This window comes from Oryctolagus cuniculus, chromosome 5 (assembly GCF_051225735.1).
Source record: "Oryctolagus cuniculus isolate XC-2025 breed Fujian yellow rabbit chromosome 5, ASM5122573v1, whole genome shotgun sequence".
Lineage (NCBI taxonomy): Eukaryota > Metazoa > Chordata > Mammalia > Lagomorpha > Leporidae > Oryctolagus > Oryctolagus cuniculus.
Window position 1 is genome coordinate 110,813,243 of NC_142871.1, and position 14,436 is coordinate 110,827,678.

The following is a 14,436-nucleotide window of genomic DNA, read 5'->3' on the forward strand; positions in this document are numbered from 1 at the left end:
CTGCTCACAGAATCAGAGATTCCTTTCCTTTCTTAATAGATCTCTTTAAGATTAGATTTAGTGAGATGTTATTTTGTGCAATCATATTTACTCATTTTGGGTACAGCCGTATGAATTTGGCAAATGCAAACTACTGTGTATCTACCACCAAAACTGAGATATAAGCATTTTCATCACCCACAAACGTTTCTTCACCACCGCAGGTTCTGGAGACCTCGTCTGTTTAGTTTATGCTGCAGTTCTGGATATTGTAGAATGTCATAGAAGTAGAAGCAATGCAATATATAGAATTTTGAATCTAAAATGTTTATAACACAATGCATATGACATTTTTTGAGTATCAGTATTTCATTACTTTTTATTATTGCATGTACGATGTTTCTCTGTACAGAATATCACATTTTGCCTTCATTCACCAGTTGAAAGACATTTGGGTTATTTCCATTTTTTGGCATATAATAAAATTCATATAAAATATATACATACCTAGTAAATTCAGGCACATAAGTTTTTTTCTTTAAAAATAAGTTACAAATTTCCTAGCAAAATAGAGGGGTTCCGTGTGGTATTTAAGTGATTCTCCTTCTTCAGGAGATGAAAAAAAAAAAACAATAGAATTGGTTGTTCATAATTAGTATAGCACTGATCATTTACTGATCAATGTTATTAGCATTGAAGAATTAAGTAGTGTCTCTTAACATTTATTGAGTACTATTTGGAGGAAGAGAGATAATAAAGAAGCAAACGCTGTTAAGGTCATTATGGAACAGATAAAACCTTCATGTACCGTAAAAGTTTGGATTTTACATTGCTTATGGGACAGCGTTATGAAAGGAGTCAGGTGGAAATCTGTTTAGAAAGAATACTGAAGGCAAGTAGGTGAAAAATGAGTATGTACTGATACATGTCAAGAGATTATGACTTAACATATCACTATGGAAATCACTATCTTAAATATTAATTGGTTAATTTGTAGTAGGTTAAATAGAAAATCCATCATAAGATTAAAGCTTATATCTTAATTATCCCAATTCCCTAATGAATATGATTCAATTATTTAGGATGTGGGAAATTCTTGCATTATATAGCAGATACTTTATGCAAGTTGGCAACATATTTAGAACATGTAAATATTTTACAACAAATTGTTCATCATTATGTATTAGTGCATAAAAATAGTGATAATAAAGTTTCTATAACTAATTTCAAAAAGCTTTTGGTAGAAAATGTAATTATCATACACTACAAAAACCTAAAATAGACGAAAATAATTCCTTGGTGTAATTCTGCAGAGCTACATTTAGACTCCATAAGTTGTGGAATAATTTTCTGTAAATAAAGGACTATGTGTGGCCGGCGCCACGGCTCACTTGGCTAATCCTCCACCTGCGGCACCGGCACCCTGGGTTCTAGTCCCGGTTGGGGTGCCGGATTCTGTCCCGGTTGCCCCTCTTCCAGGCCAGCTCTCTGCTGTGGCCCGGGAGTGCAGTGGAGGATGGCCCAAGTCCTTGGGTCCTCACCCCATGGGAGACCAGGAGAAATACCTGGCTCCTGGCTTCGGATCAGCATGGTGCTCCAGCCGCAGCGTCCGGCCGTGGCGGCCATTGGAGGGTGAACCAACAGCAAAAAAGGAAGACCTTTCTCTCTGTCTCTCTCTCTCACTGTCCACTCTGCCTGTCAAAAATAAAAAAAAATTAAAAAAAAATGTTGATATATAATATTTTAGTAGAAATATTTTATCTTATTTTAATTACATGTAATTTACATGTAAAAGAACATTTTCTATGCACTTCTGCTGTCTTCCTTTTCTACATTCATATCCATTCAGTTTTCTGTGGATGAAGTCTTTCCTTCCTTCCAAGCCCAACTCAAAAATCGAACTGTTCTAAAAAACCTTTCCCAATCCTTTATTTGGAAATCATCTATTTCTGCTCTGAATTGCATTAGCAATACTTTTTTTTTCTCTTCTGTCTTACATTGTGATTGTCCTCATGTCCCTTAAGACTCCTACTGTTGCTCAGAATCTTTGTCTAATATACCCTCAAGTCCCTCATAATACCAGACATTGTATTTTTCATAAGGAGTAAACTGAGGCTGGCGCCAGGGCTCAATAGGCTAATCCTCCACCTGCAAAACCGGCACACCGGTTCTAGTCCTGGTTGGGGCGCCAGTTCTGTCTCGGTTGCTCCTCTTCCAGTCCAGCTCTCTGCTGTGGCCCAGGAAAGCAGTGGAGGATGGCCCAAGTACTTGGGCCCTGCAACCGCATGGGAGACCAGGAGAAGCACCTGGCTCCTGGCTTTGGATCAGCGCGGTATGCCGGCTGCAGCGGCCATTGGGGGGTGAACCAGAAAAGGAAGACCTTTCTCTCTGTCTGTCTCTCTCACTGTCCACTCTGCCTGTCAAAAAAAAAAAAAAAAAAAAAAAAGGAGTGAGCTGAATGAATGATTGTTGAACCCATAAATGCCAGGCCTAATGCATTTTATACACTATTGGGATATAAAATCCAGCCTCATTCCTCAAAGAGAATATAAAATTCAAATGTACGTGTATCATACTTACTAATTATTTGTGTATTTCTCAGATAATTAAATTCTAAACCAAAAGGGTAAAAAAAATCATAAGGTTGTTGCACTAAAAATTATATGTTAAAAATTATATAATTTTATTTTGGCAAAATCATACTTTCATAACTGGTATAGTATAATGATAATTTGTAATAGAAATGGGTAAACACTAGAACATGAGTTAGAGAATATATTAAAATACTCCAATTAGATTATTTGTTATCCCAACTATACTAGAAGGTAAAATAATAATTTTGTTAAATGTTTATTTTCTCAGTAATTTGAGGAATCATTTGCAAGCACTCAAGTGTTATGAATTAGGAGTGAGACAAAGTCAATTTTCAATAAGACTCAGTCTAGAATTTTTTTTCAAATAATGACTCCGTAGTTGGTCTTTGAATAATAAGATTTGGATTGATGGGAAACTCCTAGTTTTCCAAAGAAGTGGAATAAAGAGAAATGCATGAGCTTAAAGCTCCTCCAGTGTTACAAATAATATGAATAGTATTTTGGCAAAAATATGAATAGTTTACAGTCAAAATCAGTAGAAATGTAAATTTATATTCTTGAATATAAAACAATAAAATGTGTGCCTTAGCAGAACTGAGATAAAAGATTAAAGTCTTTAGAGAAAATCTTTAATTGACTGGTTTGCACAGGTGAACACAGAGTTTGTGAAGATTATAAAGGAGAAAGTGACAGGTACCTAGATGGAATAATTAGATCATTCTCAATAGAGATTCTAGAGGAAGTTCACAAGGTACAGCTCTACAAAGATTCACCTGGAGTTCAGATGCTACAACAACTTTAATTAATCCCCAATTGCCTTGTAAGGTTTTGGGAATTTCAAATGGATCAGAAAGACTACTTGGGAGGCAATGACATGAATGACATGTTACTTACTGGTAGAGATGACAATGAGGATGAGAGGTTTCTGACCATCTTTTTCTATTGCTCTGGCTCATTGAGGAGAAGTAAAGAAATAGATTGATGAGTTTATTATATGAGATTTAAATTGCAGGAGTCAGGTTGTGGTTTCCAGGGGAACTCACTCACTTGAAGTCTTTGTCTTGAGACAAATTACATTCTGTGATTAGCACCTTTAATTGGACCAAACATTTAAATTCAGCACATGTTCTAATACTCCATTTTTATGTATTCCTCAAAGGCACTAATGTCTTCAGGGATCAAACTTCTGAAACCATGTAAATTCACAACATTTTGCCAACATTTCCAAACATCCAAATTTTAAGAATCTACACCAAAGCAAATCACAGATCTAGAAAAAAAGTCAGTTTCATTTACTTAGATACAAATGATCATACAGCAAATGAACATTAGAAGACCAGTTTTGATCTTTGATTCTAACAGTAATTTGTATTTGAAAAGTGAAGTTCATATAATTTTCCACTGTAAATTTTAAACTATAGTTTGGAGTAATAGGCAAAATGTCCAAATGGAAGCCCTTTCTTTCTTTGAAATATGACGAATCAGTGAAGAAGTTGACCAACCTAGGAAAATAAGATTCTCCTCTGTGGATTAATGAAGCAATTTGCTAGGAAAGCAAAGATGTAGCTCTTTCTGAAATATAAAGGAGTAGTTGTCACAGTGTCCTTGAATGAAAGCCTTTTTTGAATATTTGTAACTGTCAGATCCTACACAGTAGGAGAAAAATGAGACTCCTAAATTAGGATAACTTGAGCAGTTTAATAGGGGCACTGTTTTCCGTGGTAGAGTACACCAGAGACAATTAAGTCCTCTGGGCTAGTATCACTGTGATGAGCTGCTCTGCTACCAAAAAAGAGAAACTTGTAGGAGAGGCCACCTGATTGGGGCAGAGAACTTTGTTTCAGAATGGCAGGCATGCCAACCCACAGGAAGGACTCCAGAGCATTAATACCTCCATCTCCCATTGTTCCCTTGTTCAGTGTCCTACCACTTCTTCCACTGGCTGGACCCACTACAGAGTCCAACAAATCCTGTAGATGGAGCCACCATTAGTTATCTCCTGGGTAGACAGCAGGCTGGAGGTAGAATGAGGTGGAAAAGCAAAATATCCAGCACAGCATCCAAAAATTTTAATCCCACTTGGCAAGTAGTTGCGCATATTAGTGACAGTTGCTTGAATATATGACACTGACATGAAATTGTTTCAGAAACAATACTTTTAAATGAACTTGTATTTATGAGAAAGCATGTATTTACACACAAAATTCAGAATATACAGTGAAAATACAAACACACATTTGGTGGACAGATGGGTTCTCAGACTCCCCTACTGCAAAGCTTCTTAGGTCTTCAAGAGTCATACTCCATAGGATGGGAAACACTACTTTGTTGTCCAAAGGTTACTTGGACTGATGATTCATAATAGCTAAGGATATTTTGTGCTCACTTCTACACTAAATGCTTGTGTTTACTTTATTACATTAAATCCTTACAGAAACACATGAGGCCAGTACTGCTCTTTCCATTTTACATAGAGAAAATGCAGTCTTTACAAATATTAAGTGACTTTCCTAAACTCATTCAAGTAGTAAATGTTGCATTTGAATTCATATCTGCTAAATCAAGAATCTTAACATTAAGACTAAATATTTCCAGAAAATCTAAATTTGAATTCCAATTCATTAGTTCAACAGACTTGTTATATACTTGAGCAGGCCAGAGAAAATATGCATTAAGTATACTAAGAATGTACAGAGTTAGTTATGTACATGCTTTTCTTTTCTTTCTTTTCTTTTTCTTTTTTTTTTTTTTTAACAAATTTATTGACTTACTTGAAAGTCAGAGTTGGGAGAGGGACAGGAGAGAATGGGAGAGGAGAGAGAGGAAGAAGAAGAGATATCTTCCTCCTCAGATGGCCACAACAGACAGTTTTGGGCCAGGCTGAAACCACAAACCAGAGTAGCAGGACTTGAACCCAGTACTCTGATATGGGATACCAGAATCACAAGTGGAGTCTTAAACATTGAACCTGCCTCAAAGGATGCTTAAAAAATTATTTAGTTGAAAGGCACAGTTACAGAGAAAGGAGAGAGAGACAGTCCATCTGCTGATTCACTCCCTAAGTGGCTGCAATGGCTGGGATTGAGGCAGGCGGAATCCAGGAGCCTGACTGCACCTGACTCTCCCACGTGAGTGGAGCACCCCAAGTACTTGGGCCATCCTCCACTGCCTTCTAAGTGGTAGGGCCTTGGACTGGCACCCATGTGGGATCCCAGCGTTGGAGGCAGTGGCTTAACCCATTGTGCCACACAATGCAGGCCCCACAAAGGATAATTTTAAGCAAAAAAAAAAAAAAAAATGAAATAGTTTAACCATTTATTTTAGGCCTAAGGTAAATGTGAGCCCTTATACTTGATACTAAGATTTTACAGAAACCCTTCTACTGAAAACTTTACTGTGATACACTCACATTGCCCACAACTTAATAAAATTTATAATATTATGTTTTTAACAGCTTGTTCTACTCATTTAAGTGGCCCCATTCACTATAAAGTAACTGATCTGATTTTGTAATTCAATTCTGTTATGTCTGAACAGTTAACAAAAAGGTTGAATTTACAAAATGTTATTGGATTTGAGATATTTTCCTACAGTTAGTCAAGGGTTAGTTGTATTTTCATGGCATCTACTGATCTCTGTATGCATAAACAATAGATTTGGTACTGTTAGAATTTAATCTTAATAGAATGAAAGTCCAACTCTTAACACATTTTTTGTTCATTTTTAGTTCTTATTTTACAGATTTATTTTAGGAATTTAGATTAACCACTGTTAGTTTTAGGAAGGAATCAATGTGCTTCCTCAAATTATTCATTGTGTATGATTATAGCTAATCTTAAAAATATGATTATACCTATTGGTTACAATTATGCTATCTGCCTAGTCAGTTATTTGTACTTTAAAATGTTCCCTTAAGCAAACTCTAATGAGATGAGTTAGTAAAATCATTTTCCCTAGTCTTAGGAATCAGTGTGCATTTATATTCAATCTAGTAGTTTATCTGATAGCTTAGCTAAGCCTGTTACTGGGTATGCTCATGTGGTATCATCCATGCTACTTAGGCCTCTTCACAGCATGGTTGCTCAGATCATCAGACATGAGCATTTCAAAGAACAAACCAAAATCTCATTTTCCTTTATAACTTAGTCGTATTTGGTTAATTACAGACAAGTCACTAGCCAGCCAGTCTCAAGAGAAGACATATTGACCTCACTAGTCAATTGGAGCGGGAATGGTTTAGGGGAAGAAAATATTGTATGCATATTTTTGTACAATACAACCTATTAACATCAGTTTTCAGTAAAATATCCTGATTTTTTGATGTTGGCAAATATCCAAACAAAATATATCTGTAGAGAGCCATGGCCATTATTTTCTAAATTTTTCTGTATACAAAATAATTGGGATAGAGGTCAGTATACAGAAAATGCTTCCAAGGGCAGAGTAGCAAAGCCATTCAGCATGGGTATTTAAAGATACTACATGGCCTTTCAAGTTTGTACAAAAATTCAGGAGAAAATCTACAATTAGGGAAGAAGCAAAACATTCAAATATTAGCATGTAATTAGTACTATGCCTAGAAGGATGTGCTAGAGGATATGAAAGAATTCAGGAGGCCATCTAGTGGTTGATTAAGAGAGTATCAGAAGGCTTTCAAGAAGAACTGATGCCAAGCTGAGATTTGACTGGTGGGTAAAATGTACCCAGGCAAAGACAAATATGAACATAGAATTCATCACTAAAGAGCCGTATGTCTTTCAAGCACATCAGATTATAAGGTATTCGGGAGTTCCAGGGTATTTAGCCATAGGAAACACACTGTACAGCTTGGACACAGCATTTAGAAACAAGAAAAGAATTTAGGGGCCGGCACTGTGGCTCACTTGATTAATCCTCCACCTGTGGCATCAGCATCCCATATGGATGCCGGTTCTAGTCCCGGTTGCTCCTCTTCCAGTCCAGCTTGGACCCCTGCACCCGCATGGGAGACCAGGAAGAAGCTCCTGGCTCCTGGTTTCAGATAGGCGCAGTGCCAGCCGTGACAGCCATTTGGGGAGTGAACCAACAGAAGGAAGACCTTTCTCGCTGTCTCTCTCTCTCTCACTGTCTGTAACTCTACCTGTCAAATAAATAAATAAAATCTTTAAAAATAAAAAAAGAAAAGAATTTAGTATTTGAATAGTGCTTAAGACTTTTGTCAACCCAGAAACTGATACAACCAAACTCATCTTTAGAGAAAATTACGATCATCTTTTATTTTGCACCAGGCTAATTTGGTTATCTGAACTCAGGAAGAAAACTTACTTTCTCCATTTGCTGATACTCCATTTCTTTCCTGAACAATCTTTCTGTGTTGTCATTGGTTTCTCAATTTGCATGTAAGAAACAAAAATCACACTAAAAAGCTAATCCCAGGTCTTGCTATTTGCATTTGCACACCTGGAATAAGAGAAGAGAAGCATTTTTCTTTTAACATTTCTTCTGGAATTCTACAGATCAAGGTAGAAAAGATGGTCTTTACACAGAGTTGGAGAAACAAAAACAAGACTCACCATAGATCTTGTATGATCTCAGAAAAGGAAAGCAAAATTATCTGGGGTGAGGCCAGCACCAGGGCTCAATAGGCTAATCCTCCGCCTTGTAGCGCCGGCACACCAGGTTCTAGTCCTGGTCGGGGCGCCGGATTCTGTCCCGGTTGCCCCTCTTCCAGGCCAGCTCTCTGCTGTGGCCCGGGAGTGCAGTGGGGGATGGCCCAAGTGCTTGGGCCCTGCACCCCATGGGAGACCAGGAGGAAGCACCTGGCTCCTGGCTTTGGATCAGCGCAGTGCACCAGCCACAGTGCGTGGCCACAGCAGCCATTGAGGGGTGAACCAATGGAAAAAGAAGACCTTTCTCTTGGTCTCTCTCTCACTGTCCACTCTGCCTGTCAAAAAAAAAAAAAAAAAACAGAAAAATTATCTGAGGTAAATGTAACATAGAGCCAAAAAATAGTTTTATCATTCATTTTCCATAATTAGATTTCCCTTTCTAATATCTTCAACATCTTATTTTGCTCTCTCATTAAAGCAGTATTTATTAAGGACTTGCTATTTAATAAGTGCTAGAGAGAAATATAAATAAATGTGGTACATTAAAATACAGGTTCTACTTCAAAAAGGCAATGTAATGTAAATACTATATTTTTCTAACAATATCAGTGATATTAAGACCAAAAACAATTTTATTGGAATATGAGGGGACTTTAAAAATTTTATGGGGAATTTAATTTAAACAAGTTTTTTGGAACAAAAAACTTGAAAAGCATGTATATTAGGGTATCGTCAAAAAGTTCAGGAAAATATATGTTATGTGTGTTGGGAAAAAATATATATGGATTTCAAATTTTTTGCACAAAAAACTTACAGTTCTACTTTTCACAAACATTTTGATGAACATCACTACATGAGTACCTATACCAAATAAGATATAAATAACCATAAATTCTTACCACTTCAGGTTAGAAATGCTTTACCTAATTATTTGAGATACCCACTTTTTTTTTTTTTTTTTTGACAGGCAGAGTGGACAGTGAGAGAGAGACAGAGAGAAAGGTCTTCCTTTTGCCGTTGTTTCACCCTCCAATGGCCGCTGCGGTCGGCGCACCGCGTTGATCCGATGGCAGGAGCCAGGTACTTATCCTGGTCTCCCATGGGGTGCAGGGCCCAAGCACTTGGGCCATCCTCCACTGCACTCCCTGGCCACAGCAGAGAGCTGGCCTGGAAGAGGGGCAACCGGGACAGAATCCGGCGCTCCTACCTGGACTAGAACCTGGTGTGCCGGTACCGCAAGGTGGAGGATTAGTCTAGTGAGCCGCGGCACCGGCCGAGATACCCACTTTCAAAGAAAACAACATCTGTTTTCAAAGCTTTTGGATTTGTAATTCAAGGATAAGGAATTGTGAATGTGTATTTTGTAATATTTAGGAATGATTAAGTTATGTGTGAAAGATATGTGAAATATACCAAAAAAATATAAAAAGCAAGGAAAAGAGTACTATTTCTAATAATAATAATAATATAGCCACAATACAGAGTATTTGTTATGTCCCAGGTGTCTATATTAGGTATTTTAAATACAGGATGTTTACAGACTAGGGCTTTTAGTTTAACAAGTAAATATGTCCAAGTTTTGAGCTGATTTCCCTCCAATTCAAAAGATTGAGGCCTTTATGTAAAAAATATACTACTTCTTGAATGCTTTAATCGATTTTTTAAATACCTCCGCTTATTAGGAAGCTCTTAAAATGATGCAATAGCTACCTCCTTGTAATCTTCATTTACATGCAATGATGTCTGTGAAGCTACACGTAAATAATGCTAGCTTTTTTCTCCCATATACTAATTTTCTTAATTAATTAGTTAATTTGAGAGACAGTCAGACAGACATCTCCCATCCAGTAGTTACTGCCCAAATGCCCACAACAGCCAGGGATGGGCCACACTGAATCCAGAACTTCAGAACTCAGTCTGGGTTTCCCACTTAGGTGGCAGGGACTCAAGTACTTGAACCATTACCTGCTGCCTCCCACGGTACAGATTAGCAAGGGGCTGGAATGGGTAGCAGAGCAGAAACTCAAACCCAGGGACTCTGATGGAGGATGTGGACACCCAAAGCACCTTAACTGCTATGCCAAATGCCCTTCCCAACAGTTTTTCTTAAAGAAGGTAATGTCCTCTAGGAGTATCCAATCCAGAATGTCTGGGTATCCCTGGCTGCAGTTCTTCATCCCTCCCATTCACACCCACTGCCGTGGTATTTTCCATCTCTCAAAAATGTGTGGCAGAGTTTGTTTTCCTGACACTTCACTACCTTGTATCTTGTTTTGACTAGCACAATTATGCCACTTTTAAACCTAGGCCATAGGAAGTCTATATGTTTCCCACCAGCCTCTTGCCTTTAGCATGAGTAGAGCTTCCTCCGATCCAAGATTAGCTTTATCCACAGCTTGGGACAGAGCCCCTTGCTTGCCAAGCATGGATCAACCAACCTTCAGCCAAACCAAACTAGATGAGTTAAATAACTGCTTATTCTTGTATGATATGAAGACTTTGTGGTTGTTTGTTATTCAGAACTATTGTACCAGCATCGAACTGGTATCCAAGATAAATGATCACATGGAATTACTTTTCTTCCACTTTTCTTTGTATATCATGGTTCCCATTTCAGCAGCTACACTGATATCTTTTTTTTTTTTTTTTAACACTGATCTCTTCTAAAACCCTTCCAGTAGTCCAAGTGTCCGTCTTACAGTTTGGCACAGTGATCTTGAGATATATGTTATATCAGAAGGGAGTTGACTGGCACAAAGAGATAGCAGTTTTACATCCTGTACTTCTTGCTTCTAAGCCTTTCAATATATTCGGAGCAGTCAATTTTTTAAATGACTACGCCACATTATTGGGCTTTATTGAAAATGTTTTCAGTGGAAAAACTAAGTTCTTTCTAAGTGAACTACTGTCAAGTCAGTTCTAAAATCATCCTGCATCTTTGCAATTATTTTTTTAACCTAAAGACAGTAACATATGTTTATCTCTGAGACATTTCACCCTGTTGCTTGGGCTTCTTGTTGATTTTGAGTACTAACTCTTAAAACAAGCAAAGAAGTTATACTTCCTAGTATATCTTATGTTTATTTCTTTATTCAAGTAATTTTCAAGAACTTTTTTTTGGAAAACAAAATGCCAAGGATTAATATTCAGTAGCAAACTTTATATTGACATTGACCACTAATTAAAATTTTATGAGAATAGTTAGAAACAGAGCCATGAATTTACATGATTGCACTGGCAGGTAGCTTACAAATTATTCACATAAAATTATGTAGTATTTTAAAATTATTCATTTATTAAAACAAAATTCATTGAATTTCAATATTCTGAATCTATTTATACAGAACCAAATAAGACAGGAGAGGGCATACGGTACAGTGGTTAAATCACTCTATGGGATATCCACATCCCATAGCACAACACCTGCTTCAAGTCCTGCTGTTACACTTCCTATCCAGCTTTCTGATAACACACATCCTGATAGGCAGCAGGTGGTGGCTCAAGTACTTGGATCCATGTCACCAATGTGGAGATACGGATTTAGTTCTGGTATCCTGCCTTCAGCCTGGTCCAGTCCTGGCTGTTATGATCATTTGGGTTAGTGAACCAATGGATGGAAGACCTCTTTCTGCCCTTTCTCTTTCTACCTCTACCACCACCTCTTTATTCCTGTCTACCTTTCAAACAAATTAACAATAATTTTAAAAACAAATGAGTCACAGCTCAGATTTTGATTTACTTATATTGAACTTCTGCATCTGAAATATTACAAAGAAAATAAATATTTCTGGGCCTCTGCTGAGGGGAGCTGAATTACAGTCTGAAACACTGGGCTCAGGGATCTGCATTTTTGGCACAGTATCCTTGCAATGCTATGCACACTAATATTAACAACCACTGTGCTGGAGGAAAACAAGAGATCTGGTACAGTGAGAGCCATTCTAAAAGATGTGATTGAATTCTTAAAGAAGACAAGTGGGAAGTGGTAATACCTGTCTGGGAGTTTAGTAATTCCTTAAAAAGAATCTGAACACTGAGATGAATTCTAGGAAGTTAATAGATACCTTCTTAGATGAAGTTCCATTTAAACACAGATTATCATGGTCATAATCATAGGATCATGTCTTTGGGAGATGCTGCCTCATCTCTGGGTGCTGAATGTATTAAAGAGGAGAGTGGTGGAAAGGTTAGACAGGAGATTAGAATATAAGAAAGGGGGCCAGCGCCGTGGCTCAATAGGTTAATCCTCCAGCTTGCGGCGACGGCACACCGGGTTCTAGTCCTGGTCGGGGCGCCGGATTCTATCCCGATTGCCCTCTTCCAGGCCAGCTCTCTGCTGTGGCCAGGGAGTGCAGTGGAGGATGGCCCAAGTGCTTGGGCCCTGCACCCCATGGGAGACCAGGAGAAGCACCTGTCTCCTGCCATCGGATCAGCACGGTGTGCCAGCCGTGGCGGCCATTGGAGGGTGAACCAACGGCAAAGGAAGACCTTTCTCTCTGTCTCTCTCTCTCACTGTCCACTCTGCCTGTCATAAATTAATTAATTAATTAATTAAAAAAATAAAAAAAGAATATAGGAAAGGGACTTGTGCTTTACACTCAGTAATTATCACCCACAGATTGAAGAAAAGGGACATGTGAGGATACATAATTATAATTCAGATCAAAGCAAGTCACAGTGGTGGTGCACAAAGACAAGAGGTTAGAATTTTGATTTATCTTTCTGTTTGCAATAATTTGACATTGCTGCTAATCTTCAGTAATGAGGAGATTTTATAATGCTTCTAACCATCAAACAATTGAGAGTTTCTGGATGAATGTGTCTTTATTTATCACACAAAGAAAAGTATTGTTAGAATAGAATGATTATCATCAGTTCACATATTCTTTCTCCACTCTGTTACGTTCACTTCAATTTCTAAAGTCTGGTGTGTGAAAATAACACTTTAATAAATTACAAGTGGTTTTAAAACATTATGCAGCACAGTTGAGATTCCATCTGTGACTTGAATGGGGAACAGTATGAATCAATACTGACACATGTCCATGGTGCAACTCGCACCAATGAATTCAGTCTCAAGTAAAGTATATTAAAGTACCGAAATAATTAGAAATCATACTGATGTTTACAGCACTGAAACTTTACTGATATGAATTATGAGTCAGTCAAAGAAATATGTGTATACAGTTAAAGTTATGTCCATTTCAAACTAGGGTTCAATAGCTTCTATGTGTTTGAACCAAAGGCATGTAATAGTTCATTTAGTAATGTCATGTACCACTGAGCCTAATTAATCAGTCACTAGAAGGTCTTATTTATAGAAAATAATTGCTATGCTCTAATGATAATTCTACACAATAGCACAGAAGATTAATGTTTTTGTTGTAAAATTGCTCACCCCTCATTTATGTATAATAAAGGATCAAAATAAGCAAAAAATATAAGCTAAATTGAAAATAAATGATTAAAGAATGTCTATAAAGAGAGATCACTTGCAGAAATCAAAACACAGTGTTAAATCCAGAAAGCAAAGCTATATATATATATATTATATATATTATTTTATGTACATATATTTTGCTCTCACTTGGAACATGAGAATGAACTCTCAAAATATCCATTTTTAAAGGAGATCATTGCAAAGCTGATCATAATTCTGTACTAGATGCCTCATATAGATCATCTATCATGATCCTTAATCTATGAGCAGAACAAATATGTCACTTCCCTCATGAATAATCAGCCTATATTTCATCTTGTGGACATTAAATACCACCAGCTGAAACTTAAGAGGGCATGTATGGTTATTGCATGTCTCAGAATATTTCAAGAAAGTAAAATTTCTGTGAGCCCTATATCCTTTATCAATGTGAAAAAGAGGAATGCTTGTAAAAAAAATTATTTGAGAGACAGAGACATACTAACAGGCAGATAGAGCTCTCATCTGCTGGTTCACGCTTCAAGTGCCTCCAATAGCCATTACTTGACCAGGCAGAAGCCAGAAGCTGGCAACTCAGTTCATGGCTCCCACATGAATGGAAAAGACCCAGTCACCTGAACCATACGTGTTGCTGTCAGGGTCTGCATTGGCATGAACCTGGAATTGGGACCCAGAGCTAGGAATCATACCCAGGTACACTGATTTGAAGTGCAAGCATTTTAACCCGTGTCTCAACCACTAGGCAAAATGCCTACCCTGAAAAGAAGAGTTTTATGTCTATGCCTTCTTTGATTGGATAATCATCATGTGTACTAAGTACTTATTATGAGGCTGT

The 14,436-nt window shown here is 37.5% G+C and overlaps 1 protein-coding gene across 3 annotated transcripts in view; it reads left to right on the top strand.

The window, feature by feature from the left end:
- Positions 1-14,436, top strand: part of KHDRBS2 (KH RNA binding domain containing, signal transduction associated 2) — a 646,917-nt gene that overhangs the window by 587,153 nt on the left and 45,328 nt on the right. The gene's annotated exons all lie outside the window — the stretch shown is intronic.